This window comes from Aegilops tauschii, chromosome 3 (genome assembly GCF_002575655.3).
Source record: "Aegilops tauschii subsp. strangulata cultivar AL8/78 chromosome 3, Aet v6.0, whole genome shotgun sequence".
NCBI lineage: Eukaryota > Viridiplantae > Streptophyta > Magnoliopsida > Poales > Poaceae > Aegilops > Aegilops tauschii.
Window position 1 is genome coordinate 557,987,953 of NC_053037.3, and position 6,826 is coordinate 557,994,778.

General features: G+C 46.9%; 1 long non-coding RNA gene across 1 annotated transcript; it reads right to left on the reverse strand.

Annotated features, from left to right (window-relative positions):
* Positions 1-3,075: 3,075 nt before the first annotated feature.
* Positions 3,076-6,826, reverse strand: LOC109778436 (uncharacterized). The gene is made up of 3 exons (XR_012205612.1): positions 5,709-6,826; positions 4,734-4,833; positions 3,076-3,596 (listed from the first exon to the last, which is right to left on the reverse strand). It is a non-coding gene; the product is annotated as an uncharacterized lncRNA (long non-coding RNA).

The following is a 6,826-nucleotide window of genomic DNA, read 5'->3' on the forward strand; positions in this document are numbered from 1 at the left end:
AGTGATGGGACGACGTGCGCGAGTTGGGCGACGTGCGCGAGTGATGGGACGAACTGGACGACGCGCGCGAGTGAAACTGACGAACTGAATTTTCTGAAACTGACTAAACTGAATTTTCAGAAAGTTTGACAGCACGTATTTAACTGACAATCTTCGCCCTCGTCCAGAAGAAGCGCAGAAACGCCTCGAACAACAGCTGCTGCTTCACCTTCAGAGTGTTCGGGATCATGCCCCAGTACTTCCTGGTGGTGCCGGCGAGGCGTAGAGCGTTCGGAGTATGTCCTTTAGGGCTGCTGCCCGGTGTGCATGTTTACTGCTTAATTTTCCTTTAGTGCAGAAATCACTCGCCATGCAACGTGTGCATGTCCACCTCCTCGATTAGTTTCAGGTTAGTTAGATCAGGCAGTTGCGGGAGATTGTGGCATGGCACAATTTGAGCTCATGCAGCGGCAATATAGCTGCGTACGGGTGGACGTTGGATGGCACGGCCGCAATACTCGTTCCTGGCTGTTCTTTCGTTCCATTCTGTTGCAAGAAAAACGTCTTGACCCGCAGCTCGTGTCATGGCACGATTTCAGCTCTTGCAGCCGCAATACCCGCAGGAATTGGTGCCACGGTTGCGGTCGATGCCATGTTCGAGAACTCCAGATCGGCAGCAGTGCACGCACGACAGCGATGGCGTTCGGCGGCAAGAGGATACGGCACACGGGGAGGAGAGGAAGGAAGGAGAGGGGAAGCTCCGAGACATCGTGGTTCACCCGGAGGTTGCCGGTGGCCGCGACGACGAAGAATGGCGGCGACGGTGACTGCATTTTCTCGGTCCGACCGAGCGGCTCGGTGAAAGACCGGACCGGACCGACATTTTTTCGGGCTGAATATTGCAGCCCGGACCGTCCAGCTTTCCTACCGGTCCTGGCCCGTCCGGTCCGGTCCTGAACGGGCCACGAGCGGGCCCAAAAGCCCGCTCGTTCCGTCCAGCCCTAATGGTGATGATGCCCCTCCTTAATTAACCAGCAAATGGAATTCCCAATCAAAGTGCTGGGTTCTGGCGATGCTATAAATGTTTGCAGCTGCAGTGAGTTGATATTGCTCCATCTGCCGTTCTCCGATGAGTAAAGGCATGCGAGAACTCGATATATCAGCAGGTAAGTAATGGGCTACCAGGACCACCTGGAAATGGCCGTGACCGCGAACAGGGCGAAGCACCGCCCCGTTGAAGATGAACATCTTGTCAACGTCTAGCTCTGGTGGGAAGATGAGGCAGCGCTGCTCGCGGGCGACCGGATCCCACACAAATAGGTGGCGCGGCCGCCATGTGGTTTGCCTTGAGCTGAAGGTAAGTACAAGTCCGTGGCGGCAGTCGACGATGCGGATGCGGTTGCCCTCGCGGAGAGGCATGGAGAAGCGAGCGCCGGGGATGCGATCTGGTTGATCCAGCAGTGGAAAAAGCGGACAGGGGCTATATTCATCGACGAAGAAGCCAAGGAGAGGAGGCTTGCCGTGGTGGTCGCGGAAGCGGCGTTGGAATTGGGGATCGGCGACGAGGCTGCGCCAACGCTTGCTGACGAGGGAGGCCCTGGGGAGGGAGGAAGGGCGCGGCGGCAGGCGGAGGAGAATCTCCCGGAGAAGGTCGTCGTCGTCTGGCAGAGAGGCAGGCGGCGGAGATGTGCGGCGGCGCCGAGGAGACATCTCCCCTCGCGTGCTCATGGTTAGGGATTAGCGCTGCAGCTTCTCTCAGGGCTTGCTTGGTCACTTCCTAAACCATCTGGATTGCCCGGGATCACGGCCCGATCCACGAGGGGCGTCCCGGCCGGGAAAAGTTACACGTGGTTACAGTTTAGTTGTTTCGTTTGGGCCAGGCCGAGGGAATTTCTGACCCATCGAGTAGTGCGAAAATTCAGAAATTTTCGAAATTATTTCGGATTTCCACAATGCAGATCCTAACCAAAATCCCACCGAAATTCATGGAATTTACTGAAAACTGTTCTGATTAGAAAACACACACACACAATATGATATCATAATATCATCTCTGAGAGTGTAAAAGAACTTGCAAACAAACATTGCAACTCGAACTGCATCAGCACGCTCCAAAGCCTAAGCTGCAATTCAAGGAGTCCATGTTCTAGGGCAACATGAGTACCATCACCTTGTGAGGCTTCTCTAGTAGCAACTCACACACGATGGTCAACTGATTACTTCTCGATAGAGTTGGTAACTTGATTGACCCCATTAATTCGAAGCTCCTAGGATGAAATCTGTTTTTCTTTTCTTTTCATATCGTTTGATAGGTCGATCGTAAAGAAAAACACAACGCTCACACGGTAAAGAACGAGGACATAACCAAAGCAGATAGATCAACAACAGTAGAGAACGATAAAGAACGGACCCTGCTTGATGTTCTTTCGAGATGGAACACAGGAAGCAGAAGAGCCCATTTTTTTACGAAAATGATCCAGATAGATTGTCAAAGATCACCGGAAGTACAAAGCATCTCACACATAATGAAAATTACATCGAGCAGAAGAGCATATTTGATTTGGGTACACGATTTAACTGATCGACCAGACTCAGATCACATACCAAAAACAAAAGCCAAGAGCCACCAGATCAGCCACCGGGGGAGATGGCGGAGCACGAACCCGGACACAATGGGTCCGAACACGTAGAGCTTGGCGAAGGCTTGGCCGCCCACCAGAAGTAGGCGCACACGGCCGCGAGCACTGCCAGGATCCCCACGGGAAACATCCTCTCGCTTCGATCAGCTGCCCTGTTGCTGCTGCTGCAGTGTTTGTTTTGCACCCGGTATTGAGTGGTTAGTAGAATGCAGAGGAGAAGAGCGAACGATGCAAGTAAGGCTGGGATGGTGGGGTTTTATAGCTAGCGCGCCTTAATTTGCTCCGGGAAGTGTTTATTTACCGCGGGAAACAGCGAGCCATCATGCCAGTCCTCGACAAGTAATGCACGAGCCATCATGCCAGTTCGATTGTTCACCTAGTAGTACCTACAACGGCATTTCAGCAGACTCAGACTACCCACAGTGGGAGTAACATAGGTGAGTTAGATCAGTTCTTCGCGAACAAAAGAAACCGGCCAACCCAAGATACAGGGTGAAACTTGTGGTTCTGCTTCACATTCTATCCTACAGCCCCAACACCAGCAGCAGCACCGGTATATATCATCCTACTGCAGAGTAACTCAGACCGGAAGCTTTGAAAATGACACGTATGGGTTCAGTCTACAAAGGCTACCTCACAGAAAGATTTGAATATGAGCAACCAATTTTACTGTGAGGCTAGTGGAACGCTGACTCGTCAACTAAGAGCTGAGCTTGCCTGCTGAATGCACTCAAAATACATAAGCAAACGGACCACTAAAAATACAAGGAGCAGACTCATAGAGGTCACTGAAATAATATAGCGGGAGCTAACAAATACAGTATAACAGTTCGTTCCTCCAAATGCACTTCGCACTCGATAAGCGCATACTGCAACGGATCAATCTTCAGATGGGAATGGATCATCACTGGCCAGGCCACACCACCAGAAAATGCAAAATATTAGCACCAGCAAGCCGTTCCTGCAACTTAGCCATGCCTACATACACACAACAATCCAATCAGTTACGTAGTGCCTTAATGCATGGTGGGCAAATACTGCAACTGTTTAGAGTACCACAGCATGCACAGTATAATGTAAATGACACTAGGGAAATAAATGTCAAAACAATAGAAAGAAGAAACATTCGGCTTAGTTATAACCATAGTATATGGAAAATACCCTTTGGAACATGATGGTAATTACACCTGATAACTGATTTTATTTTTAAACAAATCATAAAAAGTCAGAACGTTCCAAATAATTTCCCAACAAACTTGAGCTGTCGTTTCTGTCGTACAAAAATATTCTGTAACGAAATATTCTCCGACAAAATTCTGACAAATTGTCAGAGAATATAGCATGAACAGTACCTTGTATATAGCGACAAATTTGTTTTTTACGTCCACAACAACATGAAAGTCATTTCTTCGCGAAAGATTTTATACGAGTGCAACAATAAATCTACTTTGTTCGCAAAAAAAATCAGATTTTTTTGACTTTCTTACAAAGTTTTTTTTTTTGAAAAATCGGGTGTAATTACACCCCAGAGCCACAAGTTTCCGTCCGCATACTTCTTATATATAAACTGAAGTACTACTCACAAAGGAACTAGTATTGGCAGGACTCATAAAATAACATTTCTTTCAGCCCAAAATGGATGCCATTTTATAACTTTGCATGCCATTAGAACTCAGAATAGAGCTTTATGCCTTCAACCACCATTTTCATTACCGTCAGAAGTTAACAACATATAATATCGTCATATAAAGTTACAAATTCATGTAACCTGGATTTTTTTTTATGAACCTAGTCAATGTGACAATATATAAACTATTGATCTAGTAGTGATCAAGTTGAGAACTTGACTTCATATAAAATAAAAGCAACATCTGACTTGACTAGAGATACTTAGCGGTGTGTGCTAACTGAAACTAATCTAACTAGGATTCTGAATTATTTGTGCTCTGGCATATATAGTTTTGAATTACTTAGGCAAAGTAGTGGATGCCTTACAAATTACAAATGGAGTTAATACACATAGGAAGAAAGCATCGGACAAAGCCCACGCGGCAACAAATTGTAGAATAGCATACATATTCCCATGGACATATCTAGGAGATAATGTTACGCTACCTTTGCAGTGATCACATCCTACTATCATGTCTCACCAAACAAACATCTCACATATTGTTCAATACTTCATCTCCATCATGTCCATCAAGAATGCCAGTTCCTACGAGCATAATAAGTCAGGAACCAATGACAATTCCGATGGAAAACCATCGATAGAACAGAGAATTACAATGGGATATCTAGGTCAACTGAGAGGTGCATAGTTATGTATTCTGAGAAAAGTAACATGAGCCATGAAGAGAGTTATTTATTCTCTAGTGCAAATGGACTCCTCACTTCAGGAAAATATTCAACTAAACAGAAAATAGAACTTCAATTTATTCAATTGGTTCCAGCTTCCAAGTGAAAGAGTGTAACTAGCTTTAAGCTTCAAAAAGTGTCGATGGAGTGACACATTCGGTTGGTTCGGGCTCAGCTTCCATCAAGTTTTCTTTCATTTTTGACTGTCATGGCATGTGTCACATTGTCAAGAGAACCGCGACCCAGTACTGAATATTACCATAACACAATTCCCTAAAGAGAAAAGATACTTTCCAGAAATCATCTTCGGAAAACTCAATTTCTTGTCAGACCAAGCAGAAAAATTAAGACATCCCAAATATAAACCTAACAACAAATAAAATAGGTTCAACCTATTTTAATTTTTTTTTCCAGCAGGGCTCTTCCACAAGGGACAAGAACTATTGTGTCAATCAACTATTATGTATCCGGTGCTGACAAGATGTATACTTCAGATAGGCACATAATACTACAATTGAAACACAATTTGTGGATATGACCAACAGAAAAACTAACAGTGACTTTACGCACTATTTTCTTTTAAAGAATTCATCAGGCAGCATAAGGAAAAATTGATGTGATTTGAACTTCAATCATCAGACTCAAGGACATGATAGGCATTTCAGCAACTAATTACTAAAAATTAAATTTATTTTATAATACTGTGAAGTAAATTATATGAAGACTTGCTATTACCTGCAGCATAGCAACATGCAAATGGATAATGGTGATGACAGAACATCGTATGGGAAAGTTCCTTAAACTCCATTGACTGGAGATAGACCAAGAAGACACCAGAAGGTCGCCGTACAAGGACTGCATTATTCTCCTCGGCGAACCCCTGTAAAATGAGGTAGTCTCGCTTGCAAGTTGATCCGATCTTCTCAAAGTCAATAGCTCTGTAGAGCACCCATACAGCTAAACCGTCAGAATCAGGCATTCTCTTCCATAACTGGGCTTGGAATTGTGAGAAATAGATGAAGCCAAGCCCACCATCTTCGGCTGGCATAATACTTAGGTTGTGATAGCCGGCATCTATGTGTGGTGGCAGCTCTCTCAAATCTAGGCTCTGCCTATCCAGATCAAACTCAAGTATGACACATTGATGGTTCGTCTGAATTAACCAACAAAGGGAATTCCCAGTCAAAGTACTTGTTCCTATTCCCATCCTATTCTGCCATTGCAGCTGCACTGAGCTGATATTGCCCCATATCCCGGTCTCCGAGGAGTAAAGGTATGCTGAAACTCTTTCGCTTTCTCTGTCACCGGCCATCAGGGCCACCTGGAAATGGCTAGAACGGCAGCCTTGGCCGCCGGCAGGGCGAAGCACACCCCCGTTGAAGATGGACATCTGGTCGCTGTCCAGCTCTGGTGGGGGATCAGGCGGCGCTGCTCGCGGGCAACGGGGTCCCACACAAGTAGCCGCCTTTGGCCGAGGAAAAGGACAAGTCCGTGGCGACAGTCGATGATGTGGCCGTCATCGAGAGAAATGGAGAAGCGAGTGCCGGGGATGCGATCTGGTCGATCCAGCATTGGAATAAACGAACAGGAGCGATGTTCATGGAGGAAGAAGCCAAGGAGTGGAGGCTTGCCGTGGTGGTCGCGGAACCGGCGTTGGAATTGGGGATCGGTGACGAGGCTGCGCCAACGCTTGCAAACGAGGGAGGCCCGGGGGAGGGAGGAAGGGCGCGGCGGCAGGCGGAGGAGAATCTCCCGGAGCAGGTCCTCGTTGTCTGGCAGAGAGGCAGGCGGCGGCGGGGAGACATCTCCCCTCTTGCGCTCATGATAGGCTTGGCAGTGCAGCTCCCTACAAT